The sequence below is a fragment of the Phoenix dactylifera genome, chromosome 11 (assembly GCF_009389715.1).
Source record: "Phoenix dactylifera cultivar Barhee BC4 chromosome 11, palm_55x_up_171113_PBpolish2nd_filt_p, whole genome shotgun sequence".
In the NCBI taxonomy this organism is placed as follows: Eukaryota; Viridiplantae; Streptophyta; class Magnoliopsida; order Arecales; family Arecaceae; genus Phoenix; species Phoenix dactylifera.
In genome coordinates this window covers 17,511,889-17,539,579 of record NC_052402.1, presented here as the reverse complement: position 1 = coordinate 17,539,579, position 27,691 = coordinate 17,511,889, and the positions used below count along the sequence as shown (strand labels likewise).

Here is a 27,691-nt window from a genome sequence, read left to right as displayed (position 1 = left end):
GAAGAGCTTTATCCACAATCGACCTCATGTGCATTCGTCTACTCTCGAATAGGTGGGTGACCCTGTCCAACCAGATATGGTAGGCCAAATAAGCACCCTGGATGCCTCGCCCTACAGTACTCGGTCTCCGTAGGGAATCCTCCATGAAACGTAGGAAAGCCTCAACCGACACCCCAACATGCTGCACGGGAAAGGAAGCATACCTCCAAATCTAAATAGCCCGAGGACACTCAAAGATGACATGATTGATAGACTCCTCAGCATCTGGGCAGATCTTTCACATCGGTGAAAATCGGGCCCCTCTCCTAGCCAGCATACTTCGAGTCGGTAGGAAGCCCCAAACTACCTTTCAAAAGAATAAGGCGACTCGTGGGTGGACCCACAACCTCCAGATCCAACCTCCCTCCAACTGCCGAATAGGCTCTCGATCAGTCTAGGCTTGCAGGTCCCTAGCCTGCACCCTCGATCTCCCTGTCGGTGCCCAGACCTATCTATCCGGCCCTACCCCCATAGGAATGGGTAGCCCTAGGATCCTCTCAGCCAACTACACCCCAAAGGTCTCCTGGATCACCACCTCACTCCACCTGCCCTCCCTAGGAACGAACATGTCACACACTCTGCATCCATCTAGCCTCGCCGAATCGACAAACATCGGCCAACGACACAACGGAAGCTCGGTCGCCCAATTGTCTCTCAGCACATCAATGGACCGCCCATCGTCAATAACCCATCTAATCGCAGGGAGCACCAACGGGGGCTGGGCACATATCTCTCTCCAAATGAATGAACACCCACAGCCCGCCTGAACATCTGCCACCGATGAGAGAGCCCCATATTTAGCTTTTATGAGGGAACACTACAAACTGTCGAGCTCCAGAATGAATCTAGTTGCATGTCTCTTCGCCAATACCTCCCGCCTCGCCACTAGGAAATGCACCCGCAGGCCGCCCCATCTGACTAGTTGAAATAAATTGAGAAAGTACTTTTGGTATGACAAAATGACCATAAAGGACATTACATAGCATTATACAACAGAGCATAATAAAATATAATATGTATTAATACATAAATATATAATATAGTATAATATTAATATAATATAATATAATATTATTATAATATAGTAATATAATATTGTATACTGTAGCATAATAATTTAATATAATATTAAATTATTTAACATAACATATTAACGTATTTTGATATAACGTAATATAATATTATATTTATAGTATAATACAATAATAAAGGTATAAAATATTATAATTATTAGCATAAATTAATTTTTCACTCCTTGACTTTCAGGAAGTACTCCCTCGCTCGGTTTAATGAATGTAGGTAGAAAGAGCTTCGGGCTGGACCTGGCCCCCCAAAAAAACTGGGGAAGATCGACCAATCCTCGCATTATCATCGGCCTTTGCTCTTGCTGCTCTTCCTGACCTGACCTTTCCTGTACAAAAGAGGAAATCTCCTAAAGTCAAGCCAGAGAAATTTCGAATCCAGGCCACAGGGAGAGCAGTACAGTAAGTTCTTCTGAAGGGAATAGGCCTATCAACGGAAGAATATAAATTGATATGTGTCCCAGTGCGTCTCGGAAGGTATGTCCCTCAATTCTTCAACATCCCAATGGATGTTGGCTTTCGTTGGATTCCTCAATGGTCTTCATCTCCAGTGAAGGAAACTTCCCTGGGAGTAAAAGGCAAGCTCTTCTCTCCATTCCATCGGATGAAATGGGAGAGCAATAAGCCAGTCACAGGCAAGCAACCTCTTGAGTCTCTAACTTCCGAATCCGAATGCCCAAAAGACCTACTAGTCGGCCACTGCTGCCTACGATCCAGTGTGCAGGGTGCTCGCGGATCGGAAACCTTTCCCAAGAAAGATCACTGAAGGGCTCTTCAAGGTAAACAAAGCGTTACTAACCAAATACCGAATAGAAGCCAATTCCCCCCAGTGAAGACACTCTGGTTCGAAAGGGGCCGCTCTCTATGACTATGGAATAATATAACATAATATTAAATTATTTAATATAACATATTAATGTATTATGATATAATATTATATTATATTATATTTATAGCATGATACAATAATAAAGGTATAAAATATTATAATTATATCATATAATATATTGTGTAATTATTCTATTTATTATGGATATTTTGGTTCAAAAAGAAAAAATATTATAACTCAAAACAGTTTTCCGACAATTCCTAAAAGTGCTTTTTCGGAGAAGCTAAAATAGCTTTCAAAAATTTTATCAAACATCCCTATTTTATCTAAAAGTACTTTTGGAGGGCCACAAGTACTTTTTGGCCCTCCAAAAGCTTCCCCAAATAGGGCTTTAGTACTCAATACAAATCTTTATAACAGAATCAATGCAGCATCCTTTGAGTATTCCCAAACAAGTTCAAAATCAACTAGTTTTTCAATCACGATATCTTGTGAACTTAATGCAACATCACCCTGATCAAGCTCCTTCTGCTTTAGATTTTCTTCAGGACTTGCTTGATCCTTGAGTTGATCAACCTCGTCGTACTCTAAAATTTCTTGTAAATTGGTTCCAGCCTCTAACCTATTAAGCTTCTCTTGTTTCAAATCTTCATCTTTAAATAATTTTTGTATTTCAATTGGATTTTCAAGAAAGTCGGAAACTAAAACCCATTTTTCAGAAAATTAATCCACACCACTTTCTTAGGTTTTATATTGCCCCTCCTTCTCGCAATCTTATTATTAAGAGTATTTATTGACATTGTTTTTGACTCTTCCAAAATATCCAACAAATCTTTTTCCATCAAATACAATTTTAGCATAGACTTTTAAATTAGATAACTAGTAACATTTTAAGTAACGAAAGAGGTAAGAGGTAAGCAAAATGACCTTGTTGATATTGGTGAAATCGTCTTTCATGATTCGGGCATTGAATCACAAGGAGTCCATAAATTTGAACACATGCACCATGAATTATTGCAAGCTCTAGAATCATACGGAACAATTATCCCCTAAACCACCAACAATCAAATTACCGCTTTGAAAACGACTCTAAAAGCTATACTCTAAATAAATCTATTTGAATCCGCATGCTACTTGGCCACACTCTAACCTCGCTCTGAAATAATATATTTAAAAGTCTAAACTCTTGTTCTAAACTAGCCAAAAAAAATAATATATAACCTCTCCAATTCTAAGCTAGCTTCTCCTAGCCAAAAAATAATTTGCCCTATTCTAAACTCTATAAATAGCCGGCAATCCTAATTGGATTCTGTTCCTTCTAAATTTAGATCCACCTCAGGCCTTTTCCATAACAAAATTCCTGTCTTCTTCCGAGCAAAACAATACCACCTAACTTCAATGATCACTCAGACTATTCTAACTAGAATTGGAATAGAAAACTAGGATAACAATTCTAACAATGCTATTGCTCATCTGCACTTATTTAGACTTTGCAGTGCCAAGAAACCAATTCTTTTTTTTCTCGGGTACAGATTTTGTCGTTGTTGCTATCATGGGAGGAGGATGGAAAATCTCATCTGACTTCTAGTTCAAAAAATGTATGAAAATAGAGCAAGAAGATTTTAACCAAGGCACTAGACAGAATCCACAAGAGCAGCAATGAAATGAAGGTCTTTTCAATGGAACATAGCAATTGATAGATAATAAATACAGCTCAACATAAAACCTAAAGCAAATAAGCACAAAGCAAAGAAAAACAGCACCTATTCGATTGTGAAGGGATAACTCAAGTGTCAGAATCTTGTTCCCTTTGAAACCATCTCGAGGGACCACAAATGTTGTTTGATCTCTTAAAAAAAAAACTTAATATATAATGACAATGTCTTAGCTGCAAAGCTGAAGTACTACGAAAAAAAAAAAAAACTGATCACAAAAAAGAAAAAAAATTACAAGGAAAGGAATATTAATCTATCATAAGGGTAACAATCATGGGGGCACCCATGGGCAATACGTCACATACTATGGACCTAAAGGTGCAATTCGCCTCAAACATCTTCTCCCCCTATAGCTGGATCTACTCTGTGCACTGTGATTTCCAACTCTTGGGCTAACATCAAGGAAATAAACAGAACCTTGTGGATGTTTAATTTGGGGGAATTCAATCTTGATCATTGCCTTTCCAAGGCCAGCTCATTATTTCAAGCCTGCTTTTCTGACTTATAACCAAGTTTTAAGCATTCTCTCGAACACTCAGGAGAAGAAACTAATGGATCGTTAGAAGACTAATGTACTGTTTTAAAGAGCTCTGTTGTTGGGGTCTTGGGTAACTTTATAACTCTGTGCACTCTCAGACCTGCAATGTTTTCATCAATTTGTTTACTTTCTGCATTGCAGGTGTCTTGTATCTGAGCAGTTCTCATGAAGAGCTGCTCACTTGCACCGTCCTCTCCGTCCCTTTTTTTTTGGCGTCTATTTCTATTCATTTAATAGAAGCTAGGTGGTTTTGTGCCTCCCTTATCAGTAAAAACTTGTCTGAGTAATCCGGCAAGATTGGGTTTAAATTTCTGCTGGATTTGCGCATTGGGCATTCCATTTAAATATAGCCATACCAACATAGCACCTCTACAACCCGAATTTTATAGGAAAAAAAAGAGCCATGCGAGAATGCGTTTAGTCCCATATGAGCTATGCAATGTGACCCAATCCACCCCCTTCCAGCCCTCCAATCAGTGCGTCCAATCTCCCAAAACACCTCCTACCATGACATCATCACCAATAGCCTCCTTCTTTAAGGAGGGTTGTGGCCGTAGGTGGTAGTCATTTATTTGACACCTCGATTCCAAGGGCGGAGCTGAGAGCTGCCTGGGCTGGCCTTCGACATGCCCGGTGCGTGTTACAGGCTAGGTCTATCATCCTAGAGGGTGATTCAGCCACCGTTATCAGTTGGATCCGAGAGGGTCCTAGGGGTGACGTCTGTGACCACCCATTGCTTCGTGACATATGGACTATGGCGAGGGATGGATGGGCCTTTCAGGCTAAGCATATCTACCGTGAAGCAAATGGTGCTGCGGATTGGGTGGCTGCGCATGTAGCTCGCCATTCCGGAGATACCTTGTGGTCTGGAGATGGGGAGGTGCCTTTGGCACTCCGAGGTATCCTATTTTTGACTTTATTGGGTGTATCCGTACCCGTCAGGTATGATCCACCCGTATTAGCAAAAAAAAAAAAAAAAAAAAAAAAAAAAAAAAAAAAAAAAAAAAAAAAAAAGGAGAAAAAAGAAAGAATGTGACACCCTATGTTTGCGCGTGGGCCAGTTCAGTGGAGCTAGCCACGATCCTCGCCGCAAGGGAGGACAGGGCCGCGCGACATCGCCGGAGCCCCGCCCCTCTTCTTTCCTTTCCGGCAAATCTCCTTGCTGTGCTCCGATTTTGGAAGGATAGCATGAGGAGATCGCGGAATTCGCAGTCTCCTCCCTCTATTTCTTTCCTTCCTTGTCTGCTTGGGCTCACCGAGCCCTTCTTCCTCCTCCATCTCTCTCCTTTCTCCTCTCCCTTCCCTTCTTTCTTCCTCTGCTCGGGCTCACGGTGCCCTGTCTTCGAGCCGCCGGAATCGTGGCCGCAGCGCCTCCTCGGAGCCGAGGTAAGTCCCCGTCTCCTCCCCTGTCTTCCTCTCCTCCCGATCGACCTGGCGATGGCCGGAACCTGGCAAAGGGTCGTCGGGATAAGAAAAGAAGAAGAAAAAGAAGAAGAAGGGGGGAAGACCACTTACTTTGTCGTTCCTCGGCCGGCGGTCCTCGGCAGGAGCCACCGTCGGGCCGGAGGCCTTTCTTCCCCTCCCCTACTTTTCGGTGTGACGGGCTCTCGCCCTTTCCCCCTCCTGGAAGATGAGGGGACAGCGATGAAGAAGAAAGAAAAAAAAAAAAAAAAGAGAAAGAACAAAAGAAAGAGAAAAAGAGAAGGAAAAAAAGAGAGAGGAGAAAACGAAGAAAAAAGGAAAAAAATAAAAAAAAAAAAGTGGAAGACCGCTTGTCTGGTGGTCGTTCCCCCGTGCGACGCGGTCCTTCACTGCAGCCGCCCGAAGGCCCCTTTCCTCCCCTCTCCCCTTTTTCCCCTTTTGAAGAAGAAGAAAAAAAAATTAATTAAATAAATAAATATATAAATAAAAGAAAAATCGAAAGGAAGGTTCCATCCTTGATGAAACCATTCCCTTTCTACCTGATTTTAGATCCTAGTCTGATTTACCTAGTCGGGACTTAAAGTATGCTAAGTCCATTTCGGATTGCTTAAAAAAAATTTAATTTATATTTAGATTTTAAATAGTGAATAGCAAGTAATTTATGCTTTGAAAATAATTTTGATAGGTGCAGCGGATTTGCCCAACTGAACCTAGTGATCTTTAGACGAATCGTGGTAAGTGACCCAGGCACAAATCTTATTAATTTTAAATTACTGATTAATTTTAGATATAAAATTATGAATTATATTTGACATGATTGATCTTACATTTTTTAAAAAAATTAGGATCAAGCATATGATTGTAAATGTTCCATATTTTTTGGCCCAATAACATTCTTATTAAATATTTTATTATAAATGATTTATGTATGAATTATAATTATGAAAAATTGTATGAAAATGATATATGTGGCATGATTATGCAATTTAGAAATTTTGCGATGCCATTTAGCACTTCTAACCTATTTACAAAGATATAATTTATAAAAATATAAAATATTTTATGAGTTCTCAGATAGCCATGACCGCCTCAAGAAGTGGAAGCCAATCGACACCCTAGAGCTAGCATCAACGAAAAAGGTTCTCTGCCAACAGGTTAAAGTTAATAACGAATATAAACTATGATATTTTATCAATTACGAAAATGACCCTGTCATGGGTTATAGTAACTGCAGTATGCAAAATCTATGAGCACTATTTTAAATAAAAGTATGGATACATGGCAAATATTTGACAATCACGAATATTTTAAATTGCACCTTCAGCTTTATGATCTTGCATAATTTATACATACATGATTGATTTGCTTCGACATAGTTTGTTATTATATTTATGAAATATTTTACTTTACTATATAATTTTTACTTTCTAAATGATTCATTGAATTATGTGAAAATTTTACTTACTAGCCGCAAAGCTCATTTGTCTCTTGATGTATTTTTTTCTAAATAATTAAGGTTGCTAGGAGTGGAGAAGAATAAATGAATGAATGATAAATGAATAGAGCTTGAAATATAGTTGCAAGCGAGCAATAAGTATAGTTATGACTATCAAATTTGGGTTACGTAGTTGAGAAAATTGAAATGTTGAATTTAGATGCTCTGTACCCATTTCTTTTCGTTTAGCATTGAACAAATTTTTTTTTATCATGTTATATAAATTTTTGTTGTGGGTTTCGTGTTATTGTGGATAATATTTTATGGTAGTACGGCCATATTATGCTTCGGATCAAGAGCGTGACAATAAGAGGGAGAAAAAAAAATTAGATTGATCCTATTGAATATTATCTGATCTTTTATCTTTTAAAATAGAGATTATTCTGTCATCAAAATAGACTGACAAACAAGTAGGACAACAGGACTTAAAAAATGTATAAATCGTCAATAGGGATCTACCCATCGTCAAACCTAACCGGGAGCTCTCCATAACTACTCAATAATTGAGGCCAAGCGCACCAGCCATCAACTTCCTAATAATTGAGGCCAAGCGCACCAACCATCAACTTCCTAATAATTGAGGCCAAGCGCACCAACCATCAACTTCCTAATAATTGAGGCCAAGCGCACCAACCATCAACTTCCCCAATAATTGAGGCCAGCCATCCCAGGAAAGCAAGTCTGGAGGAAATCTCTCTCTCTCTCTCTCTCTCTCTCTCTCTCTCTCTCTCTCTCTTCTGTGGGAGGTGCTTTTGTCCACCGATCGATATGGAGGCACTGCTATCAGTTGGAGGATACATCGCTTCCGCCGTGCTGGACAACTTGGTCAGCCAAGTGAGCTCTGATGCCATCCAGCAGTTCGGGCGCACTCGGGGCTTCAGGATGACCTCAGGAGGCTGCGGACTACCCTGCTACGGACACGCTTCATCCTTAAGAGCGCCGAGAAGAGGCGCACCAAAGACGACGACCTTGCCCAAATCCTCCAAGAACTCAAAGACGCCGCCTACGATGCCGAAGACTTGCTGGACGAATTCGAATACCAAGTCCTGCAGCAAAAGGCTGAAAGCCAAGAGAATCAGAGAGGTAACTTCTTATCTTCTTCTCTTACACTTGCCAGAAATTTGTTCAATCGTGACGGTGATGTTGTGGCTAAAGTGAGGGAGGTTATGAGGAGGTTAGCTAGCATTGCTAATGATATGGAAAAAGTCCATCAGACTCCTGGATTTAAATGATGAAGGAAAAAAATATCGGAAATCGGGGAGACGAGAGACGAGCTCATTCCTAACTGAACCCGAAGTGTTTGGGCGAGAAAAAGAAAAAGAACAGGTGATAAACCTGCTGTTAAATTCGAGAGATGCAACTGAACCCGGTGATGATCTTGTCCGTGTTTGTTCAAAGAGACAAAAGAAAGACAATATTTTTGTTTTGCCAGTGGTCGGTATCGGAGGGATCGGAAAACTACTCTTACTCAGCTCATTTACCATGATCCGAAGGTGAATGGTTCTTTTGATTTAAAGATTTGGGTTTGTGTGTCCGATAATTTTGATGTGAAAAGGCTAACTAAAGAGATAATAGGGTCTGTTACCCGGGAGAGACTCTGTGATCACCAAAATTTGAATCGTCTCCAAGAGATCCTTAAGGAGAAGATAATGTCAAAAAGATTCTTGCTCGTCCTTGATGACGTCTGGAATGATGACCACAACGAATGGGATCATTTATGTGCGCCATTAAGGTCCGGGCTGCAGGGAAGCAAAATCTTGGTAACAACTAGATCTCAAAAGGTTGCAGAGATGATGGGCACAATTGAGGCAGTCTTCTTAGAGGGTTTACCAAATGATGCCTATTGGGAATTTTTCAGTAGACTTGCATTTGGTTCTCAGAACCCCAAAGAACATCCTGAGTTGGAAGCTATTGGCAGGAAGATTGCTTGACAGGCTGAAGGGATCTCCACTTGCAGCAAAGACGCTAGGAGGCCTATTGGATTTAGACTTGGATGAGAGCACTGGGAGAACTATCATGGACAGTAAAATATGGGAACTAAAACAACGTGAAGATGGCATTATGCCGGTCCTACAGTTGAGCTATCAGTATTGCCTGGATATCTGAAGCAGTGTGTTGCATATTGTTCTATATTTCCTAAAGGTTATTTCTACAGAAAAGACGAGCTAGTCCAAGTCTGGATGGCACAAGGCTTTATTGTACCTCAAGGAAATGTGCGGATTGAAGAGGTAGGGAGTGAGTATTTCGATGATTTACTTGGCAGATCTTTCTTTCAGCATAAATGGAATGATGCATATGGGATACATGATTTGATACATGATCTGGTACAGGTCTGTCTCAGTCAGCGAATATCTAAGAATAGAAGATGGCAAGTGGCAGAAAATCCCCAGCAGGCTTCGACACTATCAATATATACTCTGAATCTGGAGCCAAGTAAGCTAATGGACTTTGGCAATTATAAGAATCTACGCACCCTTGTTTTCTACAAGGGTTTTGTATGATACAAACTTTTGTTCTATACTTGATTGCTTGTTCACAGTGTCAACAAAATCCGTGTGTTGAAGTTAAAAGAATGTCCGATCACAGAGTTGCCTGAAAGTATTGGCATTTAAAACATCTTCGTACCTTGATATCTCTTTCACCAATATTCGGAGGTTGCCTGAATCACTGTGTAGCCTTTACAATCTTCAGGTGTTAAAAATATTTTCCTGCCCAATTGAGAATTTTCCTACATGCATGACCAACCTAGTTAAATTAAGGCAGGCTTAAAGTAGATGAGAGGACAAAATTCGGGTTGGCTGATATCAGGAAGTTAACGTCTCTCCAAGAGTTGCCGGTATTCGAAGTTGTAAAGCAGAGAGGGCACAAGATTGAAGAATTAAAGACATGATACAGCTTTCGTGGACGAATTTGCATTAAAAATCTTTGAGAGCGCAAAAGTGAGGAAGAGGCCACGTCAGGCTAAGCTAATAATAAACAGTACCTTGATGATTTGGCCTTGGTATGGAATATTGATAGAGGCACCAGCTCAGCAAACGATGATAATGTACTGAAGGCCTCAAACCACCATTCCAATCTCCGAAGGCTGGAAATCAGAAACTATGGCGGTGTCCGATTTCCAAGTTGGCTGGAGCACAATCGCTTCAAATATTTGAAAGCTATTTGCCCTAGAAATATCCAATGCTGCGGGCAACTTCCATCGCTTGGACAGCTGCCATCGCCTCGAGATTCTGTGCATCAAAATATGCATGCGGTGAAGCAAGTTGGTCATGAATTCTATGGCTCTCCAGAGGTCCAAGGATTCCTATTGCTGAAAGAGCTGGAGATTTCAGACATGCTGGAATGGGAAGAATGGTTTGGCGCAGAAGGTATCCAGTATTTCCTCGACTGCTTATGCTCCATATCCAGAATGTCCCCAGCTAAGGGGTTTACCCTGCCACCCTCCCTCTCTCAGAAATTTGTCCCTAGAGAATGTGGGAATAAATATGCTCCAGAAGCATGGGACGGAGACCATGGTTTTTACTGAGAGAGCAGTATGACAGAGCGCAGCAGAAGCAGCGGCAGGACCTCTTCAATTTATCACATGCGTATCTGCCGGTGTCCAAACCTGGTAAATCTGGGAAAATGGCTTTTGTCGCACCACCCTGCCGACTATCAGGTTCTTGAAGTATTATTGACTGTCAAAAGGTTGTGCGGGTTGCCAAATGGAAAGGTTTAAGACTTTCTCTCCTCGAGTATTTGACAATCATGGATTGTCCCTTGCTCCGTCCCCAGTGCAGCTGATCCTTCCTCTTCTCTCCGAGATCTTACATTGGGTTTCCATGTGGTCATCTGGATGAGTCACTACCGGCTGCTTGCACAACCTCACCTCTCAACCTGGTTGAAGTACAAACCGCTGCCACACGTAACATCTCTTCCAGGAGAAGTGCTCGGTCACATGATTGCTCTCAGAGTTTTGACTATTTGGGACTGCGGAGAACTGAGGTCACTAGGGGACTTACGAGCTCTCAGATCTCTTGAAATTTTGGATATAGGAAAGATGTCCTCGGCTCACAGATTTAGCGAATGAGGAAGAGCAGGGCGAGGTTCGGCACATCTTCGCTTCCTGCGCATCGACGACACTGCCCTGGTCAAAGCGCTGTTCTCCACAATCACCCCACCTCACTTGAAACACTCCAAATCTGGGACTCACTGACTCATTTTTGTTCGTGGAGAGGAGCAATTATGGTTGCAAGGACTCAAATCTCTCAGAGAGCCTGTCTCTTAGAAATTGGCAACAATCTCAGTCCCTGCACAGAGTTGCATAGCCTTTCCACCTCCGAATTTGGAGATAACAAATTGCCCTGAGATCCGCTCGCTACCAGAAAAGGGCCTGCCTTCATCCCTAGAAAGTTACATTTCGATAATTGTCATCCGGGTGCTGACTGCGCAATTGCAAAGTCACAGGGAAATGATGAAAAAGTCGCATAAACGGATTTCGTAGCCTACGAGACAGGTACAGCCATCAACGCCCTCTTTACCAAACTTTCCGGTTCCTACTTTTTAGGGAAAACTGAATTATTTAAAGCACCGAAGAATGCTTCTATTTATTGGAATTTTTTTTTTTGAAAAAGTATTACTGGAAAATGTTTCAGGGTCTCCGTCCATTGCTGACACACAACTTCTACAGTATTCAACTCTCTCGCATGGTATAGCTGCGGCACCAACTCTCCACGTTACAACCGATTCTCTCGTCAACATGTGCCTGGAATATATTTTTGTGCAAACAGATGCCCGTTACTCTTTGTACGTAGCCAGCGGCAGCAAATGGATTGTTTCTTAAAAAGCGAAAAAATGGATTGTTTGTATTTATGATGAACCGCAGTGCTTGTAAATATATGTAGACTGATGATTATAGTAGAAAGTGCGTGAGAATAAGTAGGCATTTTTATTGATGAAAAGTGAGCCCTTTTTGAAACTGAGACTTATCTTGTACTGTATCTATTATATGGTTGATATTAATAAACATAATAGCCGCAGTAGGCTTAGCCCTGCTTTCTCCCAAAAACAACCAACAATAACAGTTCGAGTAGCCCTAGTTTAGCCTCTTGGTGGACATGCCTGCAAACTGTTTAAATATTAATTTCATCAAGATTGGTGAGAGGTCAGGCTATTGAGGAGGACTGCCTCTATTTCATGAGCCAATCTTGCACACCGGCCTCATTTGCACAGCTAATATATACAAACAAAAGGTGCAAGGAGAAGAAGGAGAAGGAGGAGGGGGAGAAGAAAACAAAAGAAGCACCACCTGGACTTCTAGTGCCCACATATGCTGTTTGGTCAAATACCAACATTTGCATCAGCAACATAACTGGGCTCCAATTTGTGATCAACCTCATAGGCAATGATGCCGCAAAAGGGGGAAACAAGTTTCAAGGGCTTGGATGAGGCTGCCAAGTGCCCAAATGCCGACTGCCAACTGCCCATAATTCTCCTATAATTACTTCCTTCTAGTAAAAATTGTCGTAAATTATGGAAAAAATTGCACGATTACATTCTTGCAAGGTCGACCACTTTTTAAAGTATTATTTTTATTTGCATCCACTATACGTAATTTTGGAAAATTTTACCCCTCCATTTAATTGGCCGATTGGATCAATGCGAACTCATTTAGTTCGTGGAAAGAATTTCTCCTTACTATAATATTTTTTCTATAAAACTGACGCTTAATTATATGATACTTGAAAAAATAACTTTGCATATTTGGGTTGACCATGAAAAATTGACAAATTGTAAAGTGGCTTATATTTGATTAAGCATACTACTTTCGTGAGAAAGCTATGCAAAGTACCTATAGTTGTGTAAAATACTTATATATCTTTAATAAAAGAAAAAAACTTATCCTATTCTTACTAGAAAGCTTAAAGACACTTTTGAAAAAAATATATATATCCTAATTCCAGCCGATGGAATTGAACTTTCCGCGTAGCCCAAGTAGATTTTTTTTCTAACGAATGTAGAAATCTTGTTCCCATGGGGAAGCTATTTTCTCATCCACTAAAAGGTCTATCATCACATAGCACCCAGGACCATCCAGCAGCCCTCACAAATCAATAATTTCTCCGAATCAAGCTAGAGCGAGAAAGTACCAACAGAAAGAGAGAGAGGAGAGAGAAAGACAAGGAAAGAGGAGAGCATAGGAGGCTCTCTCCCCCTCTCTCTCTCTCTATTTCTTCCTTCTTTTCGAGTGAGGAAGTGTTTCCGTAGCGGGTAGCTGCCCATCGGTCGGCGCGCCCTGTGGTAGAACCGGCCCATGGCACTGCCGGGGGCGCGCCACGCCCCGCGACGGCCGGCTGAACGGAAGAAGAAGAAACAAAAAGGGGAGGTTTGTTGATCACCCAATCGGCAGCTCACCGGCCAGATTCAAGATGGAACGATGGCCAAAGATCGAAAAAGAAAGGAAGGTAGCTCACCTTGCCTCCGATGAGATCCTCCGGCTGGATTGATGGCAAACACTCCGAGATCCTCCCCACGGAACACTAGCAATTCAAAGCCTCTAATTGAAGAGCTTCCAAGGTTGATGCCAAAAGAAGAGGGATAGAGGGTCTTTTATAGACGAGATCGCTCAAACTAGGTAAGCTATGATTGCCCTAGAGGAATTGGAGGGAGATCGAAACAGGGGAAGAGGAAGACTCTAATCGGGAGTCTCCCCTCCGCTGGTCACACGTGCTGAGCACGTGTCGAGGCCCAAACGGCTGGCCCAGGCCCAGTAAGAATATGAGCTCTTACAAACCCCGCTTCCGTCCATCCCGCTCATCAACTTCCTTGTCAATCCAAACCACTCCCATGATCCTCATCCTATTCCACAACATCATTGTCCACCCCGACTGCCTCGCCATCGCTGACTTCATTTGCTCTCTAACCTTCTACCAATTCGGCTTGACTATTCCATCATTGGCCTTGCCCTCCTTGACATAAAGAAGGGTGATGCCCCTTGCCTGCTTTGACATAAAGAAGGGCGACATCGTCCACAACCCCCAACTCTAGAAGCCCAATGTTAACATGGAGGCCACGACATCAAACGTGACATGAAGGGCTTTGACACCTTGCTCAACTCATGGAGCTAAAGTCGAGCAATTTATGGAACCCACGCACGAGATATCATGTATCGATGTAGTCGAATGATAAAACACAGAGTAAAAGCATCCAGAAACATGTACAAAAAATATGGGACGAAAATGATACCCCTAATGTTTTTTTGTGAAAAATGATATCTTGCACGATTTTCCATAATTTATTGCAAAAATAATATTAAACTCATTCTTCATTTTATGCATCAAGAGACCAAATAATAGACTACATGTATCAACCAATATTTTGTAAATACAAACAAGAAGGGGAGAAAATTCCTCTCACTCATCTTACAGGTTGAAGAAATCAATGAGATCTATAAATTACTCCTTGCTCTATAAGAAACTTTTTTTTTTGGTACAGCAGCAGCTCGTGTTAGAGTACAACCAATCGAGCCCAAAAAAAGAAAATGGCGTAAACAAGGAGGGGTCACTACATCACACGTTCATAGAACCACTCTGGAGCGTCAAGCAACAAACGAGGCGACCCAGTCAACGGCTCGGTTCGCCTCCCAAAACACATGGACTGCCTGAAAGGAGTCCAAATCACGCGCCAGTCTAGGGGTGGCAATCAGGCCAGGTCATAAATTTATAAATCTGAACCCGACCTATTTATGAAACAGGTCAGAAATTACAACCTGAACCCAACCTGTTAATAAACAGGTTCACCCTGTCTCGACCCGTTTAAGAAAAGGGAAGGATGGGGGAAATGGGAGGGGAAGAGACTCGGGAGAGAGAGACAAGAGAGAGGAGGAGAGAGAGAGAGGTGGGCGGGTAAAGGAAAAAAAAAAGATTACCTGCTCATCTTCGCCTGATCGGCCTCCCTCACCGTGGCTACGCCCGAGTCACCACCCCGCACCGCCCGCGGCCTCCGCCTTGCCACGTCGCGACCAGAGCTTCACCGGTCAAACCACCGCCTCGAGATCTGCCGCGACCGCCGCTGTGCCGGCCGTTGCAACGCCGCACCGAGCCGCCACCGTTGAGCGCCGTGCCTCCGTCGAGCGCCGCCGCTTCTGCCACTCCGCCGCTCAGAATCCAACGCCCCCTTGCCTTCTCGATCGGACGCTCCACCGCCTTATTCAAGGAGCTCGCCGCCCTCACTCCTCCGCTCGCCCGTTCGGCCGCCACCCATAGTGTTGTCCACAGCAAGAGAGAGGTGGGGGTTGGGACTCGGGATTTCTTTCGACAAGAGAGGGAGAGGTGGAAGGCCAGGAGGGTTCAATGGAGAGAGACAGAGCCATGGAGGCCTAGAGGGTTTGACGGAGAGAGAGATGAGGAGGGTTATGTCCCATCTCATTAAATCACGCTGGGAGCAGCTAAGCAGCTATCGCTTTCCTTTGGGCCGAGGCTTGGGCCGTCCCTGTTTGATCCAACCCGACCCATATATTAAATAGGTTAAACAGGTCATACATCTAAAATATGTATCCGCCCCAATTAATAAACAGGTTAAATGGGTCAACCTGTTTACGACCCGAACCTGTTTAGACCAAACCCAAACTTGTTTATGGCGGGTCAAACACGAGTCGGGTTGGCGGATCGGATCATATTTTGCCACCCCCTATGCTAGTCTACGGATGTCACACAGCAACAGGTGCCACACCCATGTCGATCCTCTCCTCATATCCAGCCGATCACCATGGCAAAGTCCCCCTCCAAGCACACTCTACTAGCACCAAAGCACATACCTTGCAAAAGTATTGCCCTCCCAAGCTACCCGAAGCTCTGCCTCAATGGCGATCATGCTATCAATGCGCCGTCCTCACTGCTGGCAGTTTTGGTCCCGGATCACGAAGCCCACGCCACCACTAGCATCATCAGTGGTCACTGAAAGTGAATCCTAGGTTCTTCGGTGTTAAGCATGCGGATTTTTTTTTTTTTTAAAACCATGGCTGAACCTGATCGGGTTGCCTACGTACCCCTTCATAAGGGGGATCAAGCCATACGTAGTTCTTTTTAAGTTTTAAAACGCAGCGAAAAAATCGAATCAAACAATTTAATTCATGCATGCTTACAAGATCAAATCTAGAAATCAGCACCTTAAGAACACATAGGATTATGCCGGAATCGTTTAAACAATTATGCTAAAACTTTCATGCATGATTAACTATCAGATCTGAAACTTAAGAACTCTATTCCGATTAATCTCCGAATATCCATTGAATGGATTCTGGAGATATCTCCGTGAGGAGCCCCAAAAGAGGGTAAAACCTCGGGGAATCAGACCTAGATCTTGACACCATAATAAAAGATTAATGTAGGATTAATACCTTTTATAATGGATGAAACTTGTGGATCTGATCCTCGACTTCGCAGCCATGCACACGAATGGCCTCTACGAGAAGTCCACGCGAAGTTCCTGAAGAGATCCAATCCTGCGGAAGTGCTAGCTTGCGCAGAATTTCTTGAGGCTGAAATTTGATCTTCCAAACACTATCAACTTTTGATCCGCCTTCTTGGAAGAACTTGGAGGAAAGGTTTAAAGGGATTGAAGAGGACTTAGATCTGATCTAAAGACTCTTATCAGGGACCCCTAACACTAATGGCGCGATGGACTTAGAGGAGGAAGAAGTCAGCTAGATTGAATGCAGGAATTTTTCCATGCATGAACTAGGGTTCCTCTCTTTTCTTTTCCCTTTTTTCTTCTTCTTTTTCTCTCTTTTTTCCTTGAATTCGACCACCAGATGATGGAGGTCCTTTTAATGTTGCTCTCCTACCTAACTTCATGCCAACCATCCCATATTTGTGGAGGATTTTGTGGGGTTTTGAATTTTGAATTCAAAATTCAAGTTCATGTGCCATTACATGATGAAGCTTGATCTAATCTAAACCATTCATCATGTTGCCACTTCCCTCTTTCAATTTCGAAATTCCCATGCCCCTAATCAGATTAGAGGGTCACGTGGTGATTTTGTGGTGATTAAATTCGAAATTCAACCTTAATTAGAAGTGAGATAAAGATAAGGATGGCATATGTCATGAAGAGAGAGAATTTGATCTTATCCAATTCTTTCATGAATTTATCTCTCCATTTCGACCCATCTAATGATGAAAGAGGTCCCTGATGTTGCCAAGTGTCCCATGGCACCATTAAATAAATTAAATTAATTTTTAATCATATTAAAAATAAATTTATGGCGCCATGCATGGATATGTGACAAGTGGATTTCAAGATCCGAATAGTTTCAGATCAAACCCATTTAATTTAATTAAATCCTAACAATTAGAATGATTCAATTACCATGGGTTGAACCTAATCCAATTAGGTCAATCCCTAATTAAGCACAAATTTAATCTAATTTAATTTGGTCAACCTAAGTCCTCTTGATTCAGACCTAATCCAATCAGGTCAAAAACCCTGATTGAGCCCAGAATTGAATCTAATTCAATTTGGCTCATCCTTAGTCTAATTACTCAATCCAATTGAGTTCATTAGCAATCTAATTACTAATTAATCCTCCGATAATTACTTTAATTATTTTATAAGATAATTTGCCAATCGAATTGACCAAATTACCCCTGAATGATTCTTAATCATTCATCAGCCTTCTTGATCAATCAGGAATCTTCTATGCGTGTGACCTCATAGGTTCGAACCTAAGCCGGTAGTATAGGAACGACTTCCTACACTAATCGATGTGACCATCTAGCAATGGTACCCGACGTCCGAATAGGCCGAATATATGCGAAGCAAATATTCTGAAACCCTGAACTATGGTTACTGTATAATTCAATCCCTTTGACTCTTAATGCCAGGATGACTTAGAGCTCACTGTCAACCCTATAATTAGTACATCCAGTATGTGATTAACTTTAGATATCCCGTGACTCCTCACTGGGATTACCCTGGCCAAGGTTTTGCTAAATTAATCACAAGACATTATTCCTGTTTCCAGGAGGGGTCAATTCCATCTTGACTCACAACTGACTACGCAAGTACTTGACTGCACCCAGTGACCTTCCGTCACTGAATTAGAAATTTAGGTAGTCCGGTACCAAAGTACAGTGAGTTGCTTGCTAGTCACAGGTTGCGGTCTCAGGTCAGAGGGCCAAACTTATACCCATATCCACTCGGAACATCTCTCGACAGTAGAGCGTTCCGGAATTGGTCACGTTCAGTGAAATGTACTCCTACACTTCACCTGTATGGCATACCAGTGTCTCCACACTCCTTGGTTAAGAGGACAACCAACGTATATGTCACACAACGACCTAATCTCGATAATGTTGTCGTCCTAGTAACAACATATCATTTGGTCGCGAACAAGTTTAAGGACTCAAAGATAAATCCTCCTTTATCATAACATAAGTCCTAAGGACTTCATCATATAAGAGTTCATTTGAAGATGAAATGATGAATAATGCCAAATAATACTTTATTAATTTGTCAATTTATTTACAATATTCAATCATCAATATGCTGACGATTGACATTTAGGATACAATTCCCAACAACTCCCACTTAGCCTAAAGCCAATCGGCACAGTATCTAATACCCATCTTCGACTTGTGTTCGTTGAACTCTTTGATGCCGAGGACTTTGGTAAATGGGTCAGCCAGATTTTCTTTTGTGTCAATCTTCTGAAGATCAATATCACCTCGTTCTATAATCTCTCGAACCAGGTGATAACGTCGCAGAATATGCTTGGTCCGCTGATGTGCTTTAGGTTCCTTTGCCTGAGCTATGGCTCCAGTGTTATCACAAAATATAGGAACTGGACCATCAATGGAAGGTGCCACTCCCAGCTCGGTGATGAACTTGCGCAACCATACGGCTTCCTTGGCTGCATCAGATGCTGCAATGTATTCTACTTCACATGTAGAATCTGCCACTGTATGCTGCTTGGAACTCTTCCAGCAGATGACCCCACCCTTAAGAGTGAAGATATATCCCGACACGCTCTTGCTATCATCTTGATCTGACTGAAAACTTGAATCGGTATATCCCTCAAGTTTTAAGTCAGAATCACCGTAGACAAGCCACTGATCTTTAGTATTTCTCAAATACTTAAGGATGGTTTTGACAACTTCCAGTAGTTGCTACCTGGATCAGACTGGTATCTACTCACTACTCCTAGTGAGTATGCCACGTCTGGTCTAGTACATGTCATGGCATACATTATAGATCCCACTGCCGAAGCATATGGAATTCTATCCATAGTCTCTCTTTCTTGAGAGGTTGTCGGACAATCCCTTTTAGAGAGGTTAATTCCATGGCCCATTGGAAGATAGCCTTTCTTGGAATTAATCATACTGAACCTTTTCAGTATAGTATCAATGTATGTGGATTGGGATAATCCAAGCAATCTTCTAGATCTATCTCTATAGATCTTCATCCCTAGGATGTAAGATGCTTCTCCCAAATCCTTCATGGCAAATTGAGATGATAGCCAAACCTTTATTCCTTGTAATGCAGGAATGTCATTCCCGATTAAAAGAATGTCATCCACATACAAAACAAGAAATATAATAACTGAACCATTTGCCCATTTATAAATGCAAGGTTCCTCTTCATTCTTAATGAAGCCATATGATTTGATCACCTTATCAAATCGTATGTTCCAACTCCGTGAAGCTTGCTTTAATCCATAAATGGATTTTTGAAGCTTGCACACCTTAGACTCATCTGCAGATATAAAACCTTCAGGTTGCATCATATACACCTCTTCTTCTAAATCTCCATTTAGAAAAGCGGTTTTAACATCCATCTGCCAGATTTCATAATCTAAGTGTGCTGCTATCGCAAGCATAATCCGAATGGATTTGAGCATTGCCACAGGAGAAAACGTCTCGTCATAGTCAATACCATAACGTTGACGATATCCCTTGGCAACCAGACGGGCTTTATAGGTCTCTACTTTTCCGTCTGCGCCCCGTTTTCTTTTGAAAATCTACTTACACCCTATGGGTTTAATCCCTTCGGGTGGGTCAACTAATGTCCATACATCATTGACCTTCATGGATTCCATTTCGGATTGCATGGCTCCAAGCCATGCATCAGAGTCATGCCTCTGCATAGCATCCATATAGGTGATCGGATCCTCATTGTTTTCATCAAGTTCGACAGGATCCCCGTCCTGGACCAAGAAACCGTAGTATCTGTCCGGCTGACGTGGTACTCTACCTGATCGCCTTAATGGTGCATCTAAGATGGGTTCTGGATCTGATCTAATCAAATCTGACTCAACTAGTTCAGTAGATGGTGTCGGATCTTCTACATGTTGAACTTCCCTAAGCTCAACATTAGAGCTTTTAGTTCCTTCACTAAGGAATTCTTTCTCTAAGAAAACAGCTCTATTGCTTACGAATAACTTTTGTTCTTCAGCAAAGTAGAAGTAATATCCTTTAGTTTTTTTAGGATAACCAACAAAGAAACATTTGTCAGACTTGGGTTCAAGTTTGTCTGTCTTCAAATGTTTGACATATGCTGGACACCCCCAAACCCTAAGGTGAGACAGCATTGGCTTACGTCCAGTCCACATCTCATGTGGTGTTTTATTTACAGACTTACTTGGAACCTTATTTAGAATGTAGCAGGCTGACTCAAGTGCATATCCCCAAAAGGATATGGGCAGACTTGCAAACCCCATCATGGATCGAACCATGTCTAACAGAGTTCGATTTCTTCTTTCTGATACACCGTTATACTGTGGTGTACCAGGAGGAGTCCATTGGGAGAGAATCCCATTCTCTCCTAAATATGTCAAAAACTCATTGGAAGGTATTCGCCTCCTCGATCTGATCGAAGAGTTTTAATACTCTTTCCAGTTTGTTTTTCTACTTCATTACGATACAATTTGAACATTTCAAATGCTTCAGATTTATGTCTCATTAAATAGACATAACCATACCTAGAAAGGTCGTCTGTAAACGTAATGAAATATGAATACCCACCTCTAGCATCTGTGCTTATTGGCCCACATACATCAGAATGTACAAGGGTCAATAAATCACTGGCTCGTTCACCTTTTCCGGTAAAAGGTGATTTGGTCATCTTACCAAGAAGACATGACTCACAGGTTGTCAATGATTCACAATCATTAACATTGAGGATTCCCTCTTTACTTAACCTGTTCATCCTGTTCTTGTTAATATGACCTAGCCTATGATGCCAAAGGTAGACATCCGTGACATTATCTATTCTAGGACGCTTACTTGACGTGTACATTACATTAACAGGTTGTGATAACAAGTAGATGCCATTGCTCAATTGTCCATTCATTACAGTAACACCATTCATAATGATATCACAAGAATATTTCTTTATTGAAATTTCATAACCGTTCATGGCCAAAAGGCCTACGGAAATTACATTCAATAAGAATGCAGGACAATAGTGACAATCACTCAAGACAACTACATGAGAATTGAAAACAAGTTTGAGATTTCCTAAAGCTAGAACTGGAACAGATCTTCCATCTCCAACATTCAGGAATCTCTCGCTGTTTTCAAATCTCTCATTGACCTGAAGTCCTTGCAATGAATTGCATATATTAAACGGACTTCCAGTATCTAATACCCAGGTTGAATTATCATATATAGAGAAATTACAAGGTGTTATCATATAAATACCTTGATCAGCAACTGATTGCCCTTTTCTCTTGCTTAGCCTGTTCGGGTCAAGTGAGGTAAGGTACTGAGGACAATTCCTCTTCCAATGCCCCTGCTTCTTACAATAGAAGCATTCTGCCTGACTTTGGTCATCCTTAATCCTTTTGGTCTGACTATGCTGAGTTTTCAGCTTTCTATACCAATTATTGAAGTTGGGACTAGTCAACTTGTCATTATCCAATAATGAGCGAAGTGACAAACTTGTGGCCATTTCTACATAAAAGAAAATTTGGCTATTAGTATATGAATTGACTAAACACAGTAGACTTGGACTTTAGTCTAAAGATACTTCCACTATTTTATACAAATTGGTAGCCTCTACCTCCAATTCGAAAAATTACTCCTAATTCTTTAGTGGGCACTAGAACCCAATAGATCGCATATAGGCCCGAGTGTGGCTCGGCTAACCCATATGCACCTATTGGTAGGTTCTAAACCAGTTGCTTCACCAAGCAACTTCTAGTGATAATTTTGCCCTAGGTTCTTCGGCAGGCGTGTGGCGCCTCCACCGAATACCCTAGTCAGGTCCAACCATTAAATGATAGGGTTAAGTCTAATCAACTAATAGATGACCAAGCCCGAGTGTGGCTCGGCTCACCTGACCGCCTATTGAAGGTACACTTAACTCATCATATATTGAATGACAATTCCAATGCTTGATAAGTACCAGGCGTGTCGCGCCTCCAATAATTATCAAAACATTGGACCCATTATCACCCAACTTAATGGGAGGCTATGACCTAGTTATCCCCATAACCATTTCATTTTAAGGACCTAATAATTTTAGAGGATTTCATAATTAGGATAGATGAGAAGATCCGGTTAGTCTAATTTCTCCCACTGACTTCACCAAATCAGATTAGACTCAAACCGGTTAAGGAGACACCTAAATCAATCAAACTGATTTTTCTTATAGGCATGGGCTAACTCGAATCATTAAGTGATCCAATCAAAATGTGATTGACCATGTCGGCCAGGTAAGTGAGATCGGTGGAAGGGATATGCCATTAACTCGGCAAAGACGAATCAGTGCGAGTAGCTCCCAATTAAAAACCACCGATCAAAACTGCCAAACTTACCTTAGACACCGACTGGTTAATCAATTTCGATTTGATTACTCAAATGACTCGGGCTACACCTCTGAGCCTAAATCAAGTTCCATCTTGGTCTAATCAAAGACATGGACTTGATCCATCTACAACTATTGTAAATTGATCTAGAATTTTCTTGACCTAATCTAGTTACTACTTAATTAGATTTGATCAATTAATTCTATTTGTCCATGTATGATTCTAACCTTAGGTCTAACCCAATCCTAGGAACTTGATTCAAGCTAACCCATATGCCCAAAGAATTATGCAATGTCAATTAATTGAGTTACAATTCTATTTCATAACACTTAATTCTCAATTAAGTTTAGACTTATGAAAGTTTTGATCATTGCATATTTCTTTTTAATTACATATTAATTACAATCTTTCAGTTCTTAAAACATATTTTCAGATCTGAGTTTTTGTAATTAATCACATGTAATCAGATTAAATTCATGTTTAAGTCATTATATTTAATGTTCATGCATCACATATACATAACAACATGAATTAATACAAACAACATACATCTTATGTATTTGTTTTTTCACTTTTATTTTCAGATCTGATTTGTTCATTAAAATCAGAGATCATATGAATCATAAATTTTATTTAGATCTAATATAAACAATATTATGATTTCAGATTTATTTATGTTACAAATCTTAACACAAACATGCATCATATGCATTCAAAATTTCAGATCTAGTTAATCATGCATAATCAGCAATTAAATCAATCATAAAAAATACTTTAGATCTAATCTAAGCATGCTCATGATTTCAGATTTAATTACAAGAATTAAAACATAAAAGTTTAAACATGAACCTGGCTCTGATACCACTGAAAGTGAATCCTAGGTTCTTCGGTGTTAAGCATGCGGATTTTTTTTTTTTTTTTAAAACCATGGCTGAACCTGATCGGGTTGCCTACGTACCCCTTCATAAGGGGGATCAAGCCATACGTAGTTCTTTTTAAGTTTTAAAACGCAGCGAAAAAATCGAATCAAACAATTTAATTCATGCATGCTTGCAAGATCAAATCTAGAAATCAGCACCTTAAGAACACATAGGATTATGCCGGAATCGTTTAAACAATTATGCTAAAACTTTCATGCATGATTAACTATCAGATCTGAAACTTAAGAACTCTATTCCGATTAATCTCCGAATATCCATTGAATGGATTCTGGAGATATCTCCGTGAGGAGCCCCAAAAGAGGGTAAAACCTCGGGGAATCAGACCTAGATCTTGACACCATAATAAAAGATTAATGTAGGATTAATACCTTTTATGATGGATGAAACTTGTGGATCTGATCCTCGACTTCGCAGCCACGCACACGAATGGCCTCTACGAGAAGTCCACGCGAAGTTCCTGAAGAGATCCAATCCTGCGGAAGTGCTAGCTTGCGCAGAATTTCTTGAGGCTGAAATTTGATCTTCCAAACATTATCAACTTTTGATCCGCCTTCTTGGAAGAACTTGGAGGAAAGGTTTAAAGGGATTGAAGAGGACTTAGATCTGATCTAAAGACTCTTATCAGGGACCCCTAACACTAATGGCGCGATGGACTTAGAGGAGGAAGAAGTCAGCTAGATTGAATGCAGAATTTTTCCATGCATGAACTAGGGTTCCTCTCTTTTCTTTTCCCTTTTTTCTTCTTCTTTTTCTCTCTTTTTTCCTTGAATTCGACCACCAGATGATGGAGGTCCTTTTAATGTTGCTCTCCTACCTAACTTCATGCCAACCATCCCATATTTGTGGAGGATTTTGTGGGGTTTTGAATTTTGAATTCAAAATTCAAGTTCATGTGCCATTACATGATGAAGCTTGATCTAATCTAAACCATTCATCATGTTGCCACTTCCCTCTTTCAATTTCGAAATTCCCATGCCCCTAATCAGATTAGAGGGTCACGTGGTGATTTTGTGGTGATTAAATTCGAAATTCAACCTTAATTAGAAGTGAGATAAAGATAAGGATGGCATATGTCATGAAGAGAGAGAATTTGATCTTATCCAATTCTTTTCATGAATTTATCTCTCCATTTCGACCCATCTAATGATGAAAGAGGTCCCTGATGTTGCCAAGTGTCCCATGGCACCATTAAATAAATTAAATTAATTTTTAATCATATTAAAAATAAATTTATGGCGCCATGCATGGATATGTGACAAGTGGATTTCAAGATCCGAATAGTTTCAGATCAAACCCATTTAATTTAATTAAATCCTAACAATTAGAATGATTCAATTACCATGGGTTGAACCTAATCCAATTAGGTCAATCCCTAATTAAGCACAAATTTAATCTAATTTAATTTGGTCAACCTAAGTCCTCTTGATTCAGACCTAATCCAATCAGGTCAAAAACCCTGATTGAGCCCAGAATTGAATCTAATTCAATTTGGCTCATCCTTAGTCTAATTACTCAATCCAATTGAGTTCATTAGCAATCTAATTACTAATTAATCCTCCGATAATTACTTTAATTATTTTATAAGATAATTTGCCAATCGAATTGACCAAATTACCCCTGAATGATTCTTAATCATTCATCAGCCTTCTTGATCAATCAGGAATCTTCTATGCGTGTGACCTCATAGGTTCGAACCTAAGCCGGTAGTATAGGAACGACTTCCTACACTAATCGATGTGACCATCTAGCAATAGTACCCGACGTCCGAATAGGCCGAATATATGCGAAGCAAATATTCTGAAACCCTGAACTATGGTTACTGTATAATTCAATCCCTTTGACTCTTAATGCCAGGATGACTTAGAGCTCACTGTCAACCCTATAATTAGTACATCCATTATGTGATTAACTTTAGATATCCCGTGACTCCTCACTGGGATTACCCTGGCCAAGGTTTTGCTAAATTAATCACAAGACATTATTCCTGTTTCCAGGAGGGGTCAATTCCATCTTGACTCACAACTGACTACGCAAGTACTTGACTGCACCCAGTGACCTTCCGTCACTGAATTAGAAATTTAGGTAGTCCGGTACCAAAGTACAGTGAGTTGCTTGCTAGTCACAGGTTGCGGTCTCAGGTCAGAGGGCCAAACTTATACCCATATCCACTCGGAACATCTCTCGACAGTAGAGCGTTCCGGAATTGGTCACGTTCAGTGAAATGTACTCCTACACTTCACCTGTATGGCATACCAGTGTCTCCACACTCCTTGGTTAAGAGGACAACCAACGTATATGTCACACAACGACCTAATCTCGATAATGTTGTCGTCCTAGTAACAACATATCATTTGGTCGCGAACAAGTTTAAGGACTCAAAGATAAATCCTTCTTTATCATAACATAAGTCCTAAGGACTTCATCATATAAGAGTTCATTTGAAGATGAAATGATGAATAATGCCAAATAATACTTTATTAATTTGTCAATTTATTTACAATATTCAATCATCAATATGCTGACGATTGACATTTAGGATACAATTCCCAACAGTCACACCACCATCGAAGTTCACCTTAAGATGGCCAGAGGGTGGGGGAACCCAAGAGAAAAGGACGAACCTCGACGCTGCAACAGTAGAGCGGGGGTCCCAGATGTTCCTAGCCATCCCAAATAAAGTCTCAGCGGTAGCTATGGTGATCTCCGCAGTATGTAGATGAGCTCTATCCACAACCGTCCTCACGAGCTTCCTCCTCCCCTCGAAGAGACGAACATTCCTGTCTGACCAAATGTAGTAGATCAGGTAAGCACAAAAGGTGCCCCGCTCCGCAGAACTCGGTCTCCGAAAGAAATCCCTCAAGAAGCACAGAAAAGCCTCAGCTGACTCCACTGCCCGCTGCATAGGAGAGAAGCACACCTCTAGATCTGAACTGCCCAGTTGTGATCATACCAGCACTAATGCACGGGATCCTATAGTAAACATTTAAAGTTACAGAACAACAAAAAGAGTAAACATTTTTATCTATCAACACTAGTAAATCATATAGATATTGAAATGAAATGCAAGAGAGAACTCACCTAGAAACAGGCATCTGGCCTTGTCGAGAAGTTTTGCTTGCAGCTAAATATATTTCATCTTAGACACCATCTCAAATGAGATTGAAACATACAGCTTTAACAAAAAAAAAAAAAAAAGTTTAGATTTATTAATGGGGCATTGTTACTATTACATATAAACAAGTATGGACAACCGAGAAATATACTGATTAATGAATAGAGGAATTACAGCAATTTTTAACATATATACCTGCCTAGACCTAAGCCATAAATTAAAGTGTTGTCGCCTACCTACTTGCTAGAGGGAACTGATATGCTGAGTTGCATGGGTATGGTACTGATATATGATCTCCAGACCATACAACAGCTCCTCAAATTTAAAAAAAAAAAAAGTTGTTTTATGTCAACCGGCAGACTGCAAATCAATTGGCTCTATGAACAGAGTAGACCTCCACCTTCCCTTCCCCTCAGGAGTACACCTGATAACACTGCCCTTCCCAAGCTTAATTAGGAGAGAACCTGCCATCTGATGCAATGATTTTAAAGGTGAGATGTGTTAGAAATACTATGAACCAACATCAAGTATGCAAATAAATATTGCAGCGGAAATTTGCATACCTAGTAATCTTAAAAATTTGATCCTTCAAGGATTGTTTCACGTGTTCTGAAGTTTGAACCTCCAAAGCTTGATCCGCCAGAGTTTCTATTCAGTGAAGGAACGTACTACAAGAGTAACGTCCACTATTTCCACAGCCTGAATGCCCCAATCAAGAGAGTGAAGGGTTT

At 40.9% G+C, this 27,691-nt stretch overlaps 2 long non-coding RNA genes across 3 annotated transcripts; one reads left to right on the top strand and one right to left on the bottom strand.

Annotated features, from left to right (window-relative positions):
* Positions 1–3,776: 3,776 nt before the first annotated feature.
* LOC113461486 lies at positions 3,777–6,304 on the bottom strand. The gene is made up of 2 exons (XR_003383761.2): positions 5,719–6,304; positions 3,777–5,651 (listed from the first exon to the last, which is right to left on the bottom strand). It is a non-coding gene; the product is annotated as an uncharacterized LOC113461486 (long non-coding RNA).
* Positions 5,203–12,151, top strand: LOC103721435. 2 transcript variants are annotated; one of them, XR_005514043.1, is made up of 4 exons: positions 5,204–5,589; positions 6,311–6,359; positions 7,543–11,615; positions 11,755–12,151. It is a non-coding gene; the product is annotated as an uncharacterized LOC103721435 (long non-coding RNA). The 2 variants fall into 2 exon arrangements; XR_005514042.1 differs by having other exon boundaries at positions 5,203–5,589; positions 6,311–11,615.
* The last annotated feature ends 15,540 nt before the right edge of the window (positions 12,152–27,691 follow it).